The sequence below is a fragment of the Capsicum annuum genome, chromosome 12 (genome assembly GCF_002878395.1).
Source record: "Capsicum annuum cultivar UCD-10X-F1 chromosome 12, UCD10Xv1.1, whole genome shotgun sequence".
Taxonomy (NCBI): domain Eukaryota; kingdom Viridiplantae; phylum Streptophyta; class Magnoliopsida; order Solanales; family Solanaceae; genus Capsicum; species Capsicum annuum.
The window spans coordinates 184,172,873-184,196,950 of NC_061122.1; positions in this window are offsets into that span (position 1 = coordinate 184,172,873).

Sequence of the window (24,078 nt, forward strand, 5' to 3'; positions counted from 1 at the left end):
TACTTTATGTTTAGGAATGTAAAGAGTATGTCTCAGGGGTGTTTTGGATTTCTTGGAAAAGTTTTAGGTCATGTTTGAATCACGAATCCAACAAGTCACCGCGATAGACCTGCGTCGAAGTGAATTACCCATTGGCGTATATACTATATCATGGTGAGGTTGTTGCGTCTAGTTCATGATTATGAATTTTAATTCATGTGTCAAAATCTTTATTCTAGTATGTCAAGTGCTTATGAGGTGAATAATATTCATAGAAATCACTTAGAGCAAAGTTAAGCTAAGAGTCTTTGATTTGTCCAAAGTTTGGTGTTTGATCAAAAAAGGGTGAAATTTTAAAGTTTATAAAATTTGACATATATTAAATTATTCAGATCAATACCTATCAAATTTTATATAATTGAATTATCTTTCCAACGATACCAATTTTTTCTTAATCTGATACCTAACCAAAATGTTGTGATAATTTTCGTCAAACCCCGTAAGCCACAGTGACAAGACCGCATCTTAGTGACATAGTAGCATCCAATTTTTTTAGTTTAAATGATTGAGGGGAAATTAGGTCTTTTCCCCCCTCGACCCAATCGTTCATAACATGATTTGGACATTACTTAGGGCATAGTTTTTCCCTTCATCTCTAAATTTTCTCCTTAGAAAACCATTCTTTTTCCTCAAGAATAAATTCAATTTCTTTTTCCTCGATAAATCAATAACCCAAGTTTTCCAAGTTCAATAAACTTCAAGAAAGCTTCAAGAATGGTGTTTCTTTCCTAGATCATGAAGTTTAAGGTATGTAGGAGTTCATCAATGTATCCCCTTTCACCCATGGAGCCCCAAAACCCTTTTCTTGCAATTAAAGAATAAATTTTCTATCAATATAATATTTTATATATCCAAGAAAGATTGAATTTCATATTTTCATGGTGTTTTTAATTAAATTTAGCCCATTTATAATTTCGTGAAATATTTTGAATTCCTCATGTTAAGAATTTTATTTTCCCATTACCTATTTCATCGTAATTCCATGTAGATCCCTAATTTATGATTTTAGTCATGTAATCATGCTATTACCTCATATTTAAAGCATTCCCATGTTGAAGTTTAAGATTCTCACATGTTTTATGGAATGTTCTTGTTTTAGGTCTTTGAACCATTACTCCCATACTATAGTTTTAAGTGTTGATATTGTGCTCTATAGTCTTTCAGTGCTACCGGGTAATGAACACTCGATACCTATGTATTTTTACATTTTGTAGTTTTTGAAGTAACAAGTAAGTCAAACCATGGTTTTATTATCATATTCAGAACACCATAATCATTTTTAGCACTTTTAGTTTATATGTTAATAATTACCTTAGAATATGTATGCACTGTTGTTTTACAAATACCATGTCCTGAGCTTACGCATTAACAATTTATGCACCAGTTAGTAGTTTAGTATCATTTAGTTATGAGTAGAATTTAGCACCGAGCGAACCCAGGGATTGGGCATTCCTTTCAGGAAATGGTGTGACCCTTATTAGCAATCCCTAAGTTACAAAACTATGTAGCCAACGTAAGTTTAACATGTCATCCTGCCAGTTTAGGGTTGACTCATATCTTTTGTGAATACCTGCCAATATACGGTGATTCCTTAGTCCTTTGGGACATAATTTATTGATCATGTTTAGGTTCTATTTCGATGGAAAGAATAGAATAACCCTCTCTAATGTGGGTCAGATGTTGGAGTCTATGATAGATTACGTGATTTATGTTAGTTAGATGATAGTTACCACAGTCTCATTACAATATTCAGTATATATTCATTTAGGTTTGTTTAACCAGTGTACAGATTAACAATTATTTAGTTTTACAGATTTTAGTATTTCAGTTTATAAATTATTTTAGAAATATGCTTATGATTGGTCTTGATTTCTTAGATGAAACCATGCTCAGTTATCTCATTTTATTTAGTTAGTCTTTATATCATATGCACAGTACCCCTCAGTTTTAGTTAAGTTACTCAAACTAAAAATAGTTCAATATTACATGATCTATATTTAGTCATCATCTTTTAAGTGTTTGGAAGTAAGTAGTCCGTATTCATATGTCAGCTACTCAATGTATTGGCTCTACTTATTTATATAACTAGATTTCAATCATTCTATCACCCAAACATCAGTTATTCAGTTAATAAGATTAGCTCAGTACATGTATGTTTGGTTTTGTATGTTCATGTATTTGTGTTTCACTATATCCCCACTTTATCTCTACTTATTCTATAATAATTAAAGTTTTAAGAAATAAAGTGTTGTGATTCACCAGCTTATCAGATTATGTTTGTTAATCATGATTTAATCTACTTCAGAATTTAGTTTATTTCAGTCTTTTGATGAGTCTTCTTACAATTAGCGTGCATGTTTTAAGATTACTTATGAAATCAATTTTACTTATTGCATTCACCCCCACTCATTATATTCCAAAATTACTGATCCATATATGCATCTTTGTGGCTACATTTTTTCAATATATAGGTATCAATTGTCACTCACACATCATTATCAGATAGTTGCAGTTTCAAGCCAACATTTGATGAATTTTCCTATTTTGGGGACTCCATTAAGATGTTGTTCATGCAGTTTATTTTTATTATTCATATCTATTAATTAGTGGTGGTTAGAGGAATGTCCCTACTAGCTATAGTCAGTACAGTAGATGCTTTATAGATGTCATTTAGAGTAAGTCATGTAATTTCAGTTCTCTCTTTAATTTTATTGTATTAGCATTATAATTTTCCAAGATTTTTTCATGATTATACATCCACATAGTAGAACAAGCTATTTAATAAACTATAAATTAGTTTCTCAATATTATACCAGTTCATTGGTTAGCTTGGGATTACTTGTGGTTCCAAAAACCATGTTACAACTAAGGGGTAGTCTTGGGCCATGGAAAACTTTGTATCAGAGCACAGAGTTCAAGTATCCAAGGGTGTCTATGAAGCCATTTCTAGTAGAGTCTTACGAAATCATACAAAGACATCGATACTTTTCTTCATGAGGATATAGGGCATTTAAGAAATGTTTCTGTTCTTTCATGTTTCAGATAGTGCAGTAGAAATGTTCTCTAAGGAGCTTATGCAGATTCTTACATTAATATATTCATGCCAACTCTGCCTTATCCTTGAGGCAATAAAAATAATCAAGCTTAGAAGCCTTATATAAAGAGCTTTCTCAGACAGTCCCGATAAATAATTATGGGATTCAACACGGGATCCAAAGTATCCCACTAGTGACTTTATGTTCCAAAGTATAAAATTTTTTATTTATGTTTATGAAAAATCATACATTGAGCCATAGTTAGATGTGCTTTTAGATCTCATCTCTGAATCCTATGACCGCATATTATCTAGAGTTACAAACATAAACCCAGAAGTTTAAAAGCAGTAAAGTGTGAACTTTGTTTATATGGATTAAGTAGATTAGGTATTCAGAGAGCTAGTTGTATGAAGGGTGAATCAGTGGACTTGAAATAGTACATATAAGTATTTAAGTTTGTTGATTCGAAATTATATGTTGTTTATGTTTTATTAATGGTAATTATGATGGTTTATATCTTATCTTAGCAGACTATGAAGGAAGTTAGTTTGTTTCATCAAAGGTTTGGGGATATCCATGTTAAATTTTAGAATCTATGTTTGAATCTTTGAAGATTGAGCTAATAGGAAGAAGATTTGAATATCTAGATAGTGTGAACTCAGAGTAAAGTTATTTCAGTTTAATTTAGAAATTTAAAAGGGGTCCACGGATTTAGAATGATGGCTTAAAGTTAAGAGGGAGATGATAGAAAAAGTAACCAAGTCGGGCTCTTAGATTCTAGTAGTGGTGCCACTATATTTAGAACATCGTTAAAGGAGGATTATACCCGAACCACTATTATCTTAGTGAAAAGTGTTGTACTTCATTCATCACAATATCTACATTTGCCTTACATGTTAGTTCGATGATCATAGTTCATATTCATGCACTTTCCATTAAATCATGTATGCTTCCAGTTCCTAGTGTTAGTAGTTCTAATTAACTAAGCTGTACGAATCAGGCTCCATGAAATTTATGAATCCAAACTTAGGTTATGCAGCTCATGACTCATTTACTCATGATTTACAGTATGTTAAGTTCCATTACTCATGCCACACTATTAAATACTAATGGAATTCCGATTATATCTTCAGTTTTGATCTCTGTAATGAATCCATGTCGTGGATACTCTATTTATTAGGCCTCGGTTAAGTGTCAAAGTTATTCATAGTATTCTTTCATACTTCAGGTCTTCATGTTCTACACTTTTAGTGACCTCTTCTTAGATCAATATAGTGATGACGAACAATTGTTTACATGGGAGCGAGTAAGTGTTTCTTATTTTCATGGCACATAATGGTGTAATGGTGTTATATTATGCACATTGTAATTTCGAGTTAGGCTTGAACATAGGTAAAGAAGGTAGTTCAACCAAGACCTTGGCTGGAGTATTTATGTGTGCCCATGTAAGTATTTAAGGAACGAGTCTAAGTTTGAATTTGGTGTTGCATTTTCGAAGGCCAAGTAATTCTATCCTAGTTGATGTTTCATAGTCCTATGTTTTATGTTACAGAGTTATAGCCATGTTGCGATTCCATATTAAGATATCTTATTCAGATCATGCCCAAGATTGTTTCCTCCCTAGTGTTATATAACTTTTCGAAAGAGTGTTGAAGAAATAGTCTAGTTGAGTATAAGTTTTTAGTATAATTTAGTCTGTATAGCCAGTATTTTAGTTTAGCAGTTAGACAGAAAAGTTCTTTCCTTAGTATTTTAGCCAATTTAGTATCATTCAGGGATGAATGATTCCAAAGTGGAAATGTTGTAATACCTCGAGTTTTCATATCCCAAACCTCTTATCTTTTCTTCTCAAAACCTAGCTTGAGGTAATGGTTACTCATAAGTTGACTCTCTTATTTCTATCTTAACATTATAGCCATTCTGATATCATTGCATGTACTTAACAAATTACTTTAGTTTATGACATTCAGTTCATGTATCATGTTCGAGACTCAGTTATGCAATCATGTTCCAAGTCATACATGTTCAGAATATGATGTCAGTGACCTCAATACATTACTCTTAGTCTAGCAAGTATAATTTGAGGACGAGTACTCCCAAGTGAGAGATATTGTATTACCCTGTAGTTGCATGCTTAAGGGGCTTAAGGCTTCAAATTTTAACCAAGTGTTGGGGACTTAGCCATTTTCAAGACCCCTAATCTTTGAGGATTTTCATTCTTGTCTTTTCGACAAAGAGACGTTGGTTTTTAGGTACTTCATGATTAGGGATGTAAGAAGTATGCCTTTTGGGGGTTTTTAATTTTTTCAAAAAACATTTAGGTCATGTTTGGATCACCAATCCAACAAGTTATTGCGATAGAGCCGCATCATAGTGCTATTGCCATTAGCGCATACACTATATCGCGGTGAGCGGGTTGTGTATAGTTCTTGATTTATAATTTTAATTCATGTTTATAATAATTATCCTAGTATGAGAAGTGATTATATGGAAAAATTGTTCATAGAAATCACTTTGAAGAAAGTTGAGCTAAGAACCTTTGATTCATCCAAAGTTTGGTGTTCGGTCCTATGAGGGTCAACTTTGAATGTGTATAACTTTTTACATATATAAAACTTTCGGGATCAAGGCCCCTCAAAATTTAGATAATTGAATTATCTTTCCAACAATACGAATTTTGTCTTAATCCGATACCAGAGCAAAAAGTTATGATCATTTTCGTATGAATCCGTAAGATCACGATAAGACTGCACCACAGTTACATTGTTTCATCCATTTTTTTGGTTTAAGCGATTGAGGGGTAATTGATTCTTTTCCCCCTCTACCCAATCATTCATAGCAAAATTTGGACATTAGTTAGGGCATAAATTTTTCGTTCTCTCTAAATTTTTCTCCCAAGAAAATCATTCCCTTTCCCCAAGAATAAATTCAATTCCTTTTTCCCCAAAAAGTCATGAACCCAAGTTTTCCAAGTTCTAGAATGTTCAAGAAAGTTTCAAGAATGGTGTTTATTTCTCCAGTTATGAAGTTTAAGGTATGTGGGAGTTCATCCATGGGTCCCAAAAATCCTTTTCTCACAGTTAAAGAATAAATTTTCTATCATTATGGTATTTTATATGTTCAATAAAGATTGAATTTCATGTTTTCATGGTGTTTTGAATTCTTTTCAGCCCATATGTGATTACATAAAATATTTTGAATTCCTCATGCTATGAATTTGATTTTACCATATCCTATTTCAAGTGAATTCCATGTAAATCCCCTATTTGTAATTTTAGTCATGTAATCATGTTATTATCTCTTGTTTAAAGCATTTCAATGTTCAAGTTCATCATTCTCACTTGTTATGTGGAATGTTCATGTTTTTGGTCTTTGAACCAGATTCCAATACTATATTTTTAAGCATTTATATTATGCCTTATGAACATTCAGTGTTTATGGGTTATGAACATCCGATTACTATATTGTGTTACATATTTCCATTTTTCAAGTAACAAGTCAGTTAGACCATGGTTTAATTATCATATTTAGAAAACTATGATCATGTTGAGCACTATTAGTTTATTTGTTTATAATTACTTCAAAATATTTATGCATTGTTGTTTTCAAAATTCCATGACCTGAGCTTATAATGTTAATAGTTCATGCACAAGTTAGAATTCTAGTGTCATTTAGTTAGGAGAAGGATTTAACATCGGGCGAACCTAGGGATGGGGGCATTCCTACCAGTATAGGGTGTAAACCTTATTAGAAATCCCTAAGTTATATAACTACATAGCCAACATAGGTTTGCAATGTCTTCGTACCAGTTTAGGGTTGACACATATCTCATGAGAGACCCTACCAGGATAGGTTGACTCCTTAGTATTTTGGGACTTCAGTTAGTAATCACTACAGTTCAGGTTCTATTCCCACGTCAAGGATAGAACAACCCTCATTAACATAGGTCAGACATTGGACTCCATGATAGCTCACATGGTTTATTTCTGTAAAATGATAGCTCCCATAGTCTCAGTAGAGTATCCAGTATATATTTAGTTTAGCTTTACTTGACCAACGAATGGAGATTACAGTTGTTCAGTTATATAGATTTCTATTTTTAAATTTATAGATTATTTCAAAAATATGCTTATGCTTGGCCTTGCATTCTCGGATATTAAAGTTTTCATCCATTCATGCTCAATTATCTCATGTTGTTCAGTTAGTCCTTATCTCATATAAACAGTACCCTAGAGTTTCAGTCTAGTTATCAGACTAAATACAGTTTAGTATTAGTTGATCAGTATTTAGTCATCAACTATTAAGTTTTCGAATATTAGTAGTTCGTATTCATATTTCATCTACTTAGTGTATAGGAGCTAGTTCTTTGTTTTAATAAATTTCAATCATTCTATCACCCAGGCATAAGTTATTCAGTTATTTAGATAAACTCAGTACATATATGTTTTGTTTCGTATATTCATGTATTGATATTTTACAGTATCCACGCTTTAGCTTTACTTATGCTACAACAAGTAATGTTTTAAGAATCTAAGTATAGCGATTCACCAGCTCATCTGATTATGTTTGTTCTCATGATTTAAGCTACTTCAAATTTCGGTTTATTTTAGTCTCCTGGTGAGTCTACTTATACTTAGCATACATGTTTTAAGGTTACGTATGGAATAAGTTTTACTTATTACATTCATCCTCGCTTACTCATTACATTCCAGAAGTACAGATCCACATATACGTTTGTGTGGCTACATTGTTTCATAATGTAGTTACCAATTGTAGTTCACATACATAATCGGGCAATTACTGTTTCTAGCCAGCAGGTGATGAGTTCTCCTATTTTGGGGACTCCATTAAGATGTTGTTCATCTACTTTATTTTTATTATTAATATGTATTGATTAGTGGGGCTTGGAGACATGTCCCAGCTATCTATAGTCAGTATAGTATAGGCTTCATTGGTGTCAGTCAGAGTCAGTCATGTAATTTCAATTGTCTTTTCAGTTTATCAGATTGCAAATTGTATAAGTATGATGATTTTGTCATGATTATATGTCCACATGGCAAAACCATCTATTTAATATATTGTGCATCATTTCCTCAAAAGTATGTCAGTTCATGGGTTAGCTTGGGATCACTTATGGTTCCAAGCACCATGTTACGACTAGGTGATAGTCTCGGGTCATGTCATCTTTTTACTACCATTTATGTCTCCATCTAGAAGATTTGAATTGGCAGCCCAAATTTAGATCAATACATCTTTAAGGTACTTTTGGTAAAGGTGAGGACACAACAAAACATTTTCTATCACGACATTTTGAAAACTTTAATCTTTTACACAACTTCACATCAAACTTCCTAATAGGCTCGTTGGGTAATGATAAGAACATCGAGAATTCACTTGTTACACATTGAATTTTTCATTTTTTGTCCTTCAAGTGAGGGGTTTCATTTTTCCCATTTATAATGATAAACTCCAAAATGTAGGGATTTTCCTCCATATATAAAAAATTTATCATTTTCTTGGGTGGTTTGATTTTCATCACATCTACCAGAATGTTTAAAAGTGGTTCGAGTAAGGTCTTCTTCCTAATTTTGGAGTCACATCCTTCTTAACATTCTTATTTTGAAATAGGCCATAGCCTTCACAAAGGATTTTCCTTGCTTCTTCTTTTTACTTTAGTACTATTTCCTCAATTTTTTCATCTTCAACTATATTAGGTTCGATTAGTTGGGAAATCACTGAGGATTTTTCAACATCAAGCTCATTTCAAAAAGTCGAAAAACCTTGGTATTTTAAAGATTATCCTCCATACCCACTTCTTCTGTCCTTCTGATTTCCTACTTAAATGCCTCATTGGATTGATACAAGTCACACATGTCTTTCTCAAATTTAGTTGCCCAATCCAAAAAAGTCTGAAACATTGCTTCAGAGCTATTATACCCGACATATTGTTCTTCTTTTGTCACATAGTGAGACCTATCAAACTCATAAAAAGAACTAGTGTTTTTGTTAGTCTAACAAGGGAGGGGTAATTTGGACAATCACTCTAATGTCCATCACGATATCTACTTAAAGAACAATATACTCCAAATAGAATCAAGATGGTGCACTCATCTCTTACTAGGGAGAATACCTACAATCGTGCAAAAAACTAGGGTCCATAAAAATAGGGAAATAGACCATCGGGATAAGATTTCAAACCACAAAACTCACATTCATTCAAAGATTCCATAGCAATGAGTAAACAAAAAAATCTACCTAACTCAAAAAACAAAATATAATCATAAACAAATATTTATATGTTTTAATCCAAGCAAGTAAACTAGATTTCCAAACTATCTCAATATTCCAAATTGTTCCCTGACAGTGTCAACATTTTTATAGTTCTCACCTATATCATCTAAAGTGGTAGAGGAAGGTTGTTTTTAATAACTCAACTTTAGTTGAGGTCGAATCTACGACGAGTAAGATTTAGATTTTGAATCCTATGGGTGTCAATATTTCTAAAAAGATACCCGAAGTGTACACACTGTAAAGTACATAATGTAAAGTGTAGGTTTTCATTTGGAATAGAATCTTAGCAAAATCAAGTCAAGTAACACACTATGATAAAACTATTTATCTTAGAATTCAATTTTTGAGAGATCTTGGGATTATGTCTACGTAAGGGCAAGTTGTGCATTAGATCATGATTGTTTGGTCTAAGTTATAACCATTTATAACATAGTAGGCTATGTTGAAAGTACTTCAAGCTAGTTTCTCAACAAAGCTTTAAGGCTGTCACACCTTAACTCTTTCAAGTACCAAATGAGTGGATCAATAAAAGCCACTAAGACGTTAATTGGGCATCCTTATCTCTAGTAAGATGCCCATGCCATAAACTACTCTTCATCTACCCATCTTTCTAAGATGGAAAAAGATGGCAAGCTATATTTTCAATTGTCCACTATTGCTTTTCCCCCCTATAGCCTTTTTTTAAGGAAGTTCTGGATTCCTAAGAGTTTACCCACTTCCCTCTTTCGAGGATGATGAGATCTTTCAAAAATTGGGGGTTTACACCCAACAAACCCATTTGGGATATTTATGGTTTTCACCCACAAATCCCAACTATTTAAACCAAACAATAGTAGAATATAATCAACAACTAAGAATTACACAAACACATAATCACCCAAAGACAATTGTATCTTCGTTCTACAGAATCCCAACACTATAAGATTTAGCTTCTCATGAAGAAATGGGATAAAAATATACCATAGGGATTGTTCAAAGCATCCATTATTCACAAATACATAATTCAAAGTACCCAATTCAAAATTACAAAGCTTGCCTAATTTAGGGTTTAAACTTCAAATTAGAAAAATTCTAAACGGTGAGCAATACACAAAAAATAAAGAATTTAAGCCTATAATAGGAATTGGGTTTGGTTGGGTTAAATGACAAAATTGCCCATGGGAAAAATTCTAGCTTAGCCGAGATTGCAGAAGGTTGTCAATGATTGCAACTAATATAACCATGTTAAAGACACCACAATTGTGCTATTTTGAACCGCATGACCAACCGCGATCACGGCCCACACACAATGATCTTTGTAATTTAGGCTTATTCCTGCTCAATTTTCACCAGCTGTACTTCTTTCCCTTTTTGGTCTATTTCATCTAAAATCCACATCATATATTGTCCTAGCCTGTATGCTAAGAAATTGTAGGAATTACTGCATTTTATCACCAATTTGTCTGACTTATATCTTCAAATCATATAGTATGTACGATTGTTTAGTGTAATTAAGTGTTAAATTTACCACTCATCAATTAGAATAAGCTTTAATACATATAAAAAGTCATCGGACTCAAGAATATAAATAAGATAACACATAAATGAATATTGAGTCCACAAGGAGCTAATAGTAATCTAAGACTAATGTGGATCAGAGGAGCCTACTCCTAAACTCAAAAGTCCATTTGAATGAAAATTATACTTTGAACTAGACTAAGGTGTCAAGTCCCACTACAAGGTAGTAAATAAGCCTTGTTGCATCCTAAGATAGCCATTGTACCAATGGAATGGGTAGTTATATCTAATATACCTAATTATGGTCCCTTAATTTGTTAAATTATCCTATTTATACTAAATATAACTCTATATACTAATTCCCATTGTAAACTAGCACAATATCGTATCAGTACTATAGTTAAACTCAATCTAAAAAGAAAGCTAAGCGTAGCCTGCCTGAACATCGAAGAAAGCCAAAAATGGTCTGCTAAATTAGTGATATCCCTTTCTAAAAAGCTTTTGCATGATGGCACGCTATAAAAATAGTTTTCTAAGAATTTATATGAGAATAATGATACCCATATTGAATTCTTATTCTTTCGGTCCAAATTTATTTCAAAATACCATGTGGAGCTTGCTTATGGAATCACACTTTTGAAACCATCAACATATCAACCTAATCTCAAGGATCATTTTTCGTTAAGAATGGGTAAATTTTAAGAACAACCAGTTCCAATATCAACGCATCAAGAATTTAGGTATTTATAACTAAATTAGTGCATTACACCAAGAATTAAATCGAAACTTACAAGGATTACCCTGAGAAAATAATTATTTTGAGCTTACCAACAACTAGTAATTAGCCAAAAATTAGTCTTCCAATTTCCCATGTTGAAATAATTAATTTGATCTTACAAACATCCCGTGATTACCCAAAAATTAGTCTCCTAATTTCCCACACTTGCTAGTGATTTTTGGCTCTTGTGACGTGAAAAATGGGAAAAAATCGGGTAAAGGGTTAAATTTAATGCACTCCCAGGTGACACTTTAGCATCCACTTGACAGATTAAATTACCACTTCTAAAGCAGCATAGTATAGCTAAAGCGGCATAGGGATTATGTTGGCCTTCCACAAAAGCAGACAACATGTTGCTTAAGCGACATGCACTTTAGTTGAAAAGACCTTGCTTAAGTGACCAGGATATACCATTCTTAGTCTCTAAAGTAGAACGTTGGGCGCTAAAGTGTCCTCTAGTAAGGAGATCAAAGGTCTGGTTTAGCAGATGTACTAGTTGAAACTTTGAATTTTCAAAATTTCCCCGACCCCTTAAGATTCATTTTAAATCCCGTGACTTCAAAAAAACAATACTATCTTATAAATTAGTAATTCTAGATGTAATGTCACCATCATAATTTACATTTAGGGTTGTTTAGATGAAATTTGGGACCCATAACAAAGGGCTACTTTTATCTAATTCTAACCAATAGCCCAAAATGAGTCTAGAAGCCTTGGGACCAAACAATAGTAATATTCACATAATCCTATACATGGGCAACACGATAAAATAACTATCTCAAAACACTAATATCATGATAAAATCACCAACCATAGCATACTTTACATGAAAGGTTAACTACTCATCTTAGTTTGAAAAAAATTAGGTCATAACCTTTCTTGAAAAGTGTAATGTTAAATTTGTGCCCTTCAATATGGAGATTTTCATTTACTTTCCACCATTAAATGAAACAATCTATAAAATATACAATCTATATGACAATGGAATCTGCTCATACCCATAATATGTACCTTCATGTTGGGTCAAAAAATATTTTAAAGGTTGACCTCAAACGAAAAAGGGTAACAATACAAGTTTTATTGAAGAATCAAGTTTTCCATACCTCAAGGATCACGAATATAATAACCCATTGAAAAACAAGTTGAAATCATGGTTAAAGTCATCAAAAACCATTTTCCACAAATCATGTAAAATAAAAAATTTGAAGTATAAAATGAAATTTTTGAATTTATTTTTTATAGAGAATCAACGAATATTGATTGAAACAAGTTTCGAGTCTTAACCAATAACTATTGATGAAATTCCCTCTTTACTAAAATCTTTCTCATGATTTTGATTTAAAAAATGTCACAAATTTATAATATTCAGGATAGCAATGACCCGTTATCTCAACCATCCCTAAGATATTACGAGGTCAACCATTGACTATGACTAAAATGCTTATCATGATCATAGAAAGAAGCCAAATGACTATAATGCCTACCTTACCTAAAACTTTTGTTCGCTCATAGCACCATGTGATCATGCTAAAGAATGACTTAACTCTTTACGATCATGGACCACTACCATGGGATCGTGATGAATAAATACATGTTGTACATAAAATAAGATAGGTTTCACTATGTTCAAAAAGAACCCTTGGGATTAGTTTAGGATACATAAATAAACCAACAATTCTACTAGGCTAAATTTGATGTTTCAAACTCAATGGAGCCATCTAATTTATCAAAAGAGATATTTTCAATAGTATAACACCTAATAATCCCTTAGGTTAAATTTAACTAGTTTCTCATTCAAACTAATGATTAGGAGATAATGGTACTATCAGAATTAGAATATTAGGTTGTTACCATAAATTTTACACCCGATGACCAATCTTTACTAAGATAGATTTCAAAATAGAGAACTGGCTAGAAAAAGCAAACAAAATTCCTGATAATAGAACTGTCCAGACCAACAAGTCACAAATTACATGGGGCAGCTATTAGAGAGCTCTAAATGGCAAAAAAGTAAGGAAATGCAGAATATAACTTAGAGGGTCATTATACCTTTAATGTTTTGAGCTAATTGCAAGTTGTGACATATCTCTATGTTGTTTATTTACTTGCATAATTAGGACATGATTTGTGTTTATATTGATTCATGGTTGTTGACTTAGAGGATTGTTAGTGGACTTAACTTAACTTGTTTGTTTCCATGTTGACTCATATTTACTAAAATTCATAATGTTAGGTGATGTGTTGTGAACTTGTTGCAAGGTTACATGAGAGGTTTTCATGGTTGTTTGTTGCATAACTTGTGGTTATGTCTTCTTATTTCTCAATTTTTGTTGGTCAATGCCCGAACCGTACATTGTTTTTTCTTTTGTACTAATGCTACAGGTGCTCTTCTTTGTGTTAAGTACAGATCATATTTTGGCAACTATTTTTGAGACGTTAATTATGTTTTAGATCATATTCAATCTCAAGGGAGAGTTCCATTATTTCAGAAATTGTGGGTTCTTCTATTATTTTCAAGTCCATTTGTTTTAAAATTAAATATTACTTTTTTTGTGGGGCATTTCATCCCTACTTTTTAAAAACTTATTAGAATTTTCGTATGATGACTTTTAGGTCCTACGATATGAGTTTTATATATAATATATTTTGTTACTTTTACTGCGCCACTGAATATTTGTTATTAGGTTAGTTAGTTCTCCCATCGGAGGGTTAATATGGGTGCCACACACAATGGGTTTACATCAATATTGATAACGTCAATACAAGTAGAAAAATATGGAGAAACATAGGAAAATATAGACCCAGGTTCAAAGAAAATTATAGCTTGACGATGGTAAACTGAGAAAACTCCTATAATCACTACATTTGGGGACTCTGCCTCAATGTACTAGAAAATTTAAAAAGCTTACCGCACCCACTACCTAATTAAGTGACTCCTTATCAACCATCATGATCTTAATAATTCCACCTATTATACCTCTATAAAAACCTTTAAAACCCTGTTTTACCATTTTCAAGTATAAATACTTGTGTCAAACAAAGCTAAAATTAAGAACGCTACTAGTAAAAAAATTCATACGCCGGGCATAATATCTCACTAAGTGATAATATTAATCCCACAAAAAAATCCTCTACAAGATTAATCACATTAAGAGGGCCCAAAAAATCCCAAATTCCAATGAACCAATGTGTGATCTTAAAATACCTAGGCTTTGGATCAATTGAAAAACTCCCTAGTTTATGAATTCATGACTATGTACGACTTAGGGAACTAATCTTATACTTGGAATATGACTTAGTGACCCCTCTCATATCCTAGGTAATACGGTGGGGGTTATATAATATCCAATATATGAATTTTCCTCCCTATGGTCGTATGTTAGTGTAAGAGTCGTACAAAGCCAAGTCATATTGTACTTGGTACATGCCTAGTTGAGACTGTTGTGGGTACAGTTTAGGGTACCATTTGTACCCATGGGGATGATTCAAGGGTGAGTGGTGATAACTTGGGAATTATAGGGGTCCTTGGTGAAGCATAGGATATAAGTTAGGATACCACTCGTACCCTAAGTGTATGGTTTACTTAAGTAAGTCGTACCCACCTAGGAAGTCACTTTTCAACAATTAAGCCAAGGGCTTTCTAGACATTTCCCACCCCAAAAACCATATTTCCCCTCAATATATAATGTCTTGTGTCCTCCTAAACATTCATTTGAAAGATAAAAAAATTCCAAAAACATTTTTTGCACTTTTCAAAACAAGATTGGAGTGTAGGGTTCCAAGGGATGTTCATATAGAGGCAAAGAATAGCCAAGTTTTTGGGTGGAACATCTTGTTTAAGGCATGCTACTCTTTTCCATTGTTATTAACTTAAAAACCATGTATTTTAAATAAGGATTAATTCTTGTAAATGATGAATTTGAAATTAAATGTTAAGGGTTTTGATGCCTAGAGATGAGTAATGTTTATTTTTATTTAGACTTGTGTTTATACGTAATATTGGTGATGATTTCCACATGTGGGTTCTTGTTTTTGTTAGTTTAACAAATTGGTATAGAGAAACCATAATATTGAGGATTTCTACACTAATTTTTTCCTTGGTAAAGGCATTCCCATTAGGTGTTTGTGAAAATGTGGAAGAGAAATATCTAAACACAAATTGTTAGTGTTTTCTGCTAGGGCAATGGTCGAGTAAATGTGAATAATTGATAAATTATAATGAAAAGGAATTGTTATCCATGAAATGTGTTAATGTATGTCTGTGCTGGTTTGATGGCTAAAAATTGGTTAAAGTCCCTAAACGTGAAATTGAGGTACGTTGAACTAATGTGTGGTATAAGATTTCTATTAAGGAACGAATGGTTTTATGGGTATTTATGACCATAAATTAAATTAATTGATGAATTAAAGTAAGGCATTGGCTTATTGAAGAGTTTGTTTTATAAATAGTTCCACGAAGACCTCGTGGTAAAATATGTTGATGAATGTGTTAACTGGGATAGAATGCCTAAGTATGGAAGTGAATGAATATTGATGTATGGAGAAAGTGTTTGAGTCCCAATATTTTCTAATGATAGTCATGATGGCTTGTAGGTAAAGTTCCTTGCCTACTAATGTGGCTTATGGTTAGAGTCCCTTTCTTAATAAAGTGTATTGTCGTTGGAGTCCTTTGATTGATGAATTTCTTGATATTAGAGTCCTATACATAAGCTTGTGGTTAGATTCCCTTATCTAATATGGCCTGAGGTTATTGTCCATTATACAATGAAATGACTTGTGGTTAAAGTCCCTATCCTAATGAAAATATATGTGGTTGAAGTCCATTGCCTAATAAGAAATGTTTGAATCCATAAGTGTAGAAGGTTAGAGTCCTCCACTATGAGATTTATTATCGAATACATCAATGTGGTTGTATATATCTACTTGTATGCCTATGAATATGAATGTGGTTAAATATGATAATTTGAATTTTTTTTGAATGATGACTTTATTTTATACTTATCCTTGAGTTACATGCTAGCATTCCAATTGCTAACCATAATTAAATTCTATGTCCCCATGTGACATAGAGGCCAAAGCTTCTTCTTCTCTTCCTGCAAAGTTATAGGTATTCGGCTGGTTCGTGTGTTCACATTGAAGTGGCAGACCTTTATTTTTTGGAAGGCATAAATTTCATAGAATCTTATCTTTGGTTATAGATATATTTAGACTTTGTTTGACTATTGTCCAGAGCTTGTCCCGACATATATAAACAACGAATTTATGTAGAGGCATTATGGATGCCTTTGGACTTATGTTTGTTTCATAGTATTTTGATGTAAATAAAATGTTTAGACAATGTCTATGTTATGATTGCTAGTTTTGTTTCCCCTTTCATGGTATATAGTCAGAGTTTATCTGACACTTGTTAATTGATATGATAGTTAGGATGGGTTGATGAGGAAATCTCTGGCTCATGTTATTCGTGAGATATCCATACAAAGGCAGAATTTTGGGTCACATCAAGTTCGTATCAGAGCCTAGGTTCATGGTTAGTTAGGTATCCATAAAGATGTGTCAAGTAGAGTCTTTTTTATGGGTGTGTAGCATGCCATACTTATATAAGAGGGGCTATAAGACATTTAGGAATCTTTCACATGCTTGTGTTTCGATCTCGAGCTATAGATTCTATGGTCTTTGATTTCTCTGATTTTTGTTTTCTTATCTTTCATATCATACCTCCAAGGAGATTTGATGTTCAGGAAAACACCTCAACCTTAATTAAGGGCCCTATGAAAGGAGCTAATTGAACTTTTAAAGTCGAGATTGGAGCTAAGGCTGTGGCAACTAACTATGCTTGTCAGGTTGCATAGTCTCCACCAAACCTGCTTAGGAGAGTGGCGCTTCTACTCATTCAACACATGGGGATGCAACTAATGCTAAGTTTCGTCATTCCATTAACCACTAAACTCAATTAGTAGCCCATCAATTGAAGCATGGAGCTCTAACTACCATTTTTTTAGGCCACAAGAGTTGGCCAATTTATGAGGTTTATCCCTTTTATATTTATGGTTACCAAGGTAAAGAATGATCCTCAAAACTGCAATAATAAAATAGAGATGATATATTAGATCATGTATGCTTTAGAAGTTTATGCTAGTGAGTATATTTCCTACTAATTGAAAGATGTAGCATACCATTGGTATGAATAATGGGAATTATTTAGAGGACTTGATGTTATTTATACCATTTGGGTAGACTTCTCTGAGTCCTTCTTGGACCACCTTTTTCCTCAAGAGTTGAGGAATGAAAAAGCAGAATAGTTTGTGAACGTGAAGCAAAGAAGGATGTCTAACAAAGAGTATGCCTTAAAATTCCATTAGTTGTTTAACTATGCTCCTTAGATGGTTTCTAGGATGAGGTCTAGGATGCGTAAGTTCTCTTTGGGTTTATCCCGCGAGTTGGGGCTTGAGAGAAAGATGGCCTTGTTGATCAAATGGATAGAATTATCTCAATTAGTTGTGTATATACAATAAGTGAAAGAAGAGAAAAATAAATAGGTTGAGTTTTCTGAAAGACAATGAAAGAAATTTAGACCTTTTAAGAAAATGGTAGAAATGATGGTAAGTGGCTGAAGATGAAGTGGGGGAGTTCACATTCTTTCTCCTCGAGTAGTGCTATTTAACTTAAGTCATCGGGTGATCTTCAGTATCAGTTAAGTGGTGGGTTCCGGGCACCAGGTGCCCAATCTCAGACTAGTGGGGCTCAGATGTCTTAATCCTACCCACCTTGTATATTCTCTGGTCAGCCTCATCATAGATAGTGTGAGAAAGGGTGGAACAAATATTTAAGATGTGAGTATATTAGTAAAATACACGGAGAGAGTTCCCCTCGATAGTAGCTTCTTATGACAACAGGGCCCCTATTTCTATTTAATCCATTCTTGCACTAAAGAGTGTTATTTCTACTTCTACTTATATATCTAGCACTAGCTCTTACAAAAATCATTTGTATGTACTTTCTACTCTCCAGGATTCTTATCTATCTCCTAATGTTGTCACGGGTATGTTGAAACTTTTCTATTGTGATGTGTACTATTTTCTTGATCTAGGGTCAACTCTCTCTTATGTATCCTTATTTTTGGTAGGGTGTCTAGGTTTTGGTCCTGAGAGTCTGTTGGTTTCTTTTTCTATTTCTACCCTGGTAGGATATTTTATTATAGTTAAAAAGGTCTGTAGAGGGTGTGTGGTATATGTTAGTTCTAGAGAAACATTTGCAAACTTAATAAAGTTTGACATAATTGATTTTGATATAATTCTTAGGGATTTATTGCTTAACTCGTGGGGTGCTTCCTTAGATTGTGGGACCCGTACTGTCATCTTTAAATTCCCTAATGATCCGGTTATTGTTTAGCAAGGGGGTCCTTAGTGCCTAATGGGAGATTCATTTTATTTCTTAAGACTTAAAAGTTAATCTGAAAAGGGTGTTTGTATTTTTTCAGTCAGAGTTTAAAAGTCTAACTCATAAGATTCTTCTCTAGAATCTGTTCTAGTTGTTAATGAGTTTCCCGATGATCTTCTCAGTATTTCTCCCAATAGGGAAATCAATTTTGGGATCAATCTTGTTTAAGACACTTATCCAATTTCTATCTCTTCTTATAGAATGGCTTTAGCAGAGCTAAAAGAGCTGAAGGAGAAATTGAAAGACTTCTTAGGTAAAGGTTTTATCCATCCTAGTTTTTCTCGTTGGGATTCTCTAGTGTTGTTTGTGCGCAAGAAGGATGGTTACCTTTGTATGTACATTGATTATCGTCAGTTGAACAAAGTGACCATAAAAAAATAAGTATCCTATTCCTAGAATCGATTATTTGTTTGATCAACTCCAACGTAAAAATTATTTCACTAAGATTGATCATAGGTTGGGTTATCATAATCTTAAGATTAGGGAAGTTGATATCCCTAATACCTCTTTTCGAACCTAGTATGGCCATTATGAGTTTCTATTTATGTCAGTTGGATTAAACAATGCCCCCACGACATTCATGGATTTGGTGAATAGGGTCTTTCATTTGTTCTTGGACTTGTTTGTTGTTTTCTTCATTGATTACATCTTGGTCTATTCTAAGAGTGAGGTGAATCATATCGATCACCTCCGTGCCGTGTTACAAACTTTGAAGGATCATAGTTTGTACGCAAAGTTATTAAAGTGTGAATTTTTTTAAGGACTATGCCTTTCCTTGGTCGTGTTATCTCTAGTGAAGGGATTATGATAAATCTTGAAAAGATTCTGACAATTAAGAAGTGGCCTAGACCTGTTACTCTAATCGATAATCAGAACTTCTTAGGTCTAGCCGATTGCTATAGGAGATTTCTGGAGGGTTTTTAAACAATAACTACCCCATTGACCAAGTTGACCCAAAAGATGGTCTAGTTCCTTTAGTCGAATAAGTGTGAGGGTAATTTCGAGAAGTTGAAAGCTCAATTTACTTCGGTTAATGTTTTGACCTTGCCCAAGGGTAATGATGGTTTCGTAGAGTATTGTAATGCATCTCGTATTGGGTTTGGTTGTTTATAGATGCAATATGGGAGGGTTGTGGCCTATGAATCAAGTCAATTGAAAGTTCATGAGAAAAACTACGCAACTCATGACATATGGTTTTTTGTCGTGGTTTTTCCTTTGAAGATTGGGTGACACTATTTCTATGAAGTTCATGTTGACATCTTTTTCGATCATCAGATTCTTCAGTACGTATTCATTTAGAAGGAGTTGAATCTAAAATAGAGGAGGTAACTTGAGTTGTTAAAGGACTATTATATAAGTTTTCATGACCATCTCGTTAAAGATAATATAGATATCGATGCTCTTAGTAGGTTATCTTTGGAAAGCTTATCCCATGTAGATAAGGATAAACCGGAATTGGTGATGAATATCAACCATTTGACTTATCTTGGGTTTGTACCATGGAATCTGTAGTTGCTGGTGTGTTTGTGAATCAGGTATCGTAGTCGTCTCTTGATATTGACATAAATGATAAATAAATGTTTGATGTTGATTTAGTTAAGATTAAGAGTAATGTGGGTCAACAAATGATTGTTGACTTCATGATTGGTGGTGATGGTATCTTGAGGTTCCAAGGTAGGCTATGGGTTCCCAATGTCGATGGATTGAGGGAAAGGATTATGGAAAAGGCTCATGAATCTCGGTATGCTTTTTATCCCAATTCTACAAAGATGTATCATGATCTTAGGGAGTTCTATTAAATAAGAAATATGAAATGAGATTGGCGAGCTTTGTGTCTATGTGTATAGTGTGTTAATATGTGAATGTTGAACAAATGAGACCTAGATGTTAATACCAAGATATTTCATTGTCCAAATGGAAATGGGAGCTAATTAATATGGATTTCGTTAACGTTCTTCCCCGATCTCAAAATCAATGTGATTCTATTTGGGTCATTATTGATAGAATGACCAAGTACTCTCACTTCTTGCTTGTGAAGATAAATTAATCTACAAAAGATTATGCTATGCTATATGTTGTGAAGATTGTGAAATTGCATGGAGCTCCAGTTTCTATTATTTTTAATCTGGTACTCCATTCTCATCTCACCTTCAGAAGTCCTTTTTAAAAGGGTTGGGAACTAAGTTGTGCCTTAGTACCGCTTTTCACCCAGAGAAAGATGGATAGAAGGAGAGGACCATCCGAACCTTGGAAGATATGTTGCATTCTTGTATGATTGATTATGGTGAAAGTTTGTATAACCACTTTCCTTTGATTGAATTTGCCTATAACAATAGTTACTATTCTAGCATTGATATGGCTCCTTTTGAGGCCCTGATTGGCGAGCGTAAGTTGCTTGGCCCCAATTTTGTTCACCAAGCATTAGAGAAGGTGAATTTTATCCATGATAGATTTAAAAACACTAAAAATCGTCAAAAGTCCTATGCAAATGAGAGGCATATCTATTTGGAATTTAATGTGATTGGGTATTCTATAAGGTATCTCCAATAAAGGGAGTGATGCATTTTGGTTAAAAGGGGAAGCTTATTCCCTATTATATGGGTCCATATTTGATTTTGAAGAGGGTGGTAATGATTCCTATGAGTTGGAGTTTCAACCTAGTTTGAACTCTATCCACTTGGTTTTCCATGTATCTATGTTGCATAAGTGTGTGGGTGATCCTTCATTGGCTATCCCTTTGGAGGATGTTGGTATTTTGAACTCTTTGTCCTATGATAAAATCTCTGTGAGGATCATAGATTGTCAAGTTCATTAGTTGCAAGCAAGAGAGGGTTTGGTGAAGGTTCAATGGAGGAACCAAAAGTCTGTGGAAGCTATTTGTGAGGTAGAAGGGGATATGAAGTCCCATTATCCCCACTTATTTTCTATTTTGGAAACTCATGATTGATGTATGTGTTAATCTTCTTAAATTGATATATTTATTTGTTAGTAAATAGGTTCAATTCCCTAAGTTTTGAATTGAACAATCATTTTTGATAGATAATAGGTTTGAGTCCCATAGTGCATGAAATAAATGGTTGATTGATAATGATCTTGGCATGTGGCTTATCTTTGTTATATCTCTTGATTTATTGTTTGTTTAAGGTTTATTTGATGTGTTATAATGTATTAATTCATTTTTATGCTTGCCTTACCCACTATTCAAGGATGAAAGATCCAATTAGGGGAGAATTGAAACACCTAGGCTTTGGACCCAAAGAAATAAACCCTTGTTTAAGGATTCTGGACTAGGTACAATTTAGGCTACTAATTATACCCTTGAAAGACAACTTAGTGACCCCTCTTGTATATTAGGCAGTGTAGTGGGGGTTACATATTCCAAGATATAACTTGGTCTCCCCATGGTCGTATCTTCGTGTAGAAGTTGTACCAAGCCAAGTTGTATGGTTCTTTGTACTTGGCCTATTTGACACTGTTATGAGTATGGTTTTTGGGTTTAGTTTAGGGTACTTTTCCAACCCTTTGGTATGAGTCAAGGGTTAGCGGTCATACCTTGAGAAGTGTAGGGGTCCTTGGTGAAGCCTAGGGTATGTGTTAAGAGTGCCATTTGTACCCTAGTGTATGATTTACTTAAGTGAGTCATACCCACCTGGGAAGTCACTTTTAAGCTTTTAAGCCAAGGGTTTTCTAGATATTTCCCACCCCAAAATCCTCAAGTCCCCTCACTATATAATGTCTTGTGTCCTACTAAACATTAATTTGTAAGATCAAAACATCGAGAAAATATATTTTGCACTTCTCAAAAGAAGATTAGAGTTTAGGGTTCAAAGGGGTGTTCATCTAGAGGGAAAGTGCAGTCATGTTTCTTAGTGGATCAACTTGTTTAAGGCATGTGACTATTTTTCTTTGTTATTAACTCAAAAACCATGTGTTTTAAACATGGATTAATCCTTGTGAATGATGATTTTGAAATCAAATGTTAATAGTTTTGATGCCTAGTGATGAGTTATGTTTTTTTTACTTAGATATGGTTTTATACGTAATATTTGTGATATTTGCACATGTGGTTGCTTTTTGTTTGTGGTATAACAAATTGTTGTTGAGAAACCCTAATAATGAAGATTTCTAATTTGATTTTGGCCTTGGTAAAGGCATGCCCACAAGGTGCTTGTGAAAATGTCTAAGAGAAATATCTTGTCACATATTGTTAATGCTTTGAGTTAGGGAAATGGCCCAATAAGTGTAAATAATTGATAAATGGTAATGAAAAAACACTATTAGCCATGTAATTATTTAATGTGTAACCATGTTAGTTAGATGGCTAAAAGGGGGTTAAAGTCCCTAAACATGAAATTGAAGTGCGTTGAGCTAAAGTGTGATATAAGATTGCTAATGAGGAATGAATGGTTTTTAATGTTCTTAATGGCCATAAATTCAATGGAATGATGAATTGAATTAAGGCATTGACTTATTAAAGTGTTTGTCTGATAAATGGTGCCATGAAGACCTCGTGGTCATTTATGGTGATGAATTGGTTAAGTGGGCTAGAGTCTTTAAGTGTGGAAGTGAATAAACGTTAATGTATGGACAAAAGGTTTGAGCACCAATGTTGTCTAATGATAGTCGTTATGGCTTGTGGTTAAATTCCCTTGCCAAATAAAATGGCTTGTCATAAAAGTCACTTGCTTAATAAAGTGGCTTGTGGATAGAGTCCCTTGCTTGACGAATTTCTTGAGGATAGAGACCCTTTCCTAAATACACCAGGTTATGATTAGAGTCCCTTATCTAATACGACTTTAGGTTAGAATCCATTGCCTAACAAAAACACTTATGGTTAAAGTTCCTTGCCTCAGGAAAATGTGTGTGGTTAAAGTCCCTTGCCTAGTAAGAAACATTTTAATCTATGTGTGGAAGGTTGAAGTCCTCCACTAGATGACTCATGATTGAATGCATCAAAAATTCTTGCTATGTCTCATTTCCTTTGGCACGGTATGAACA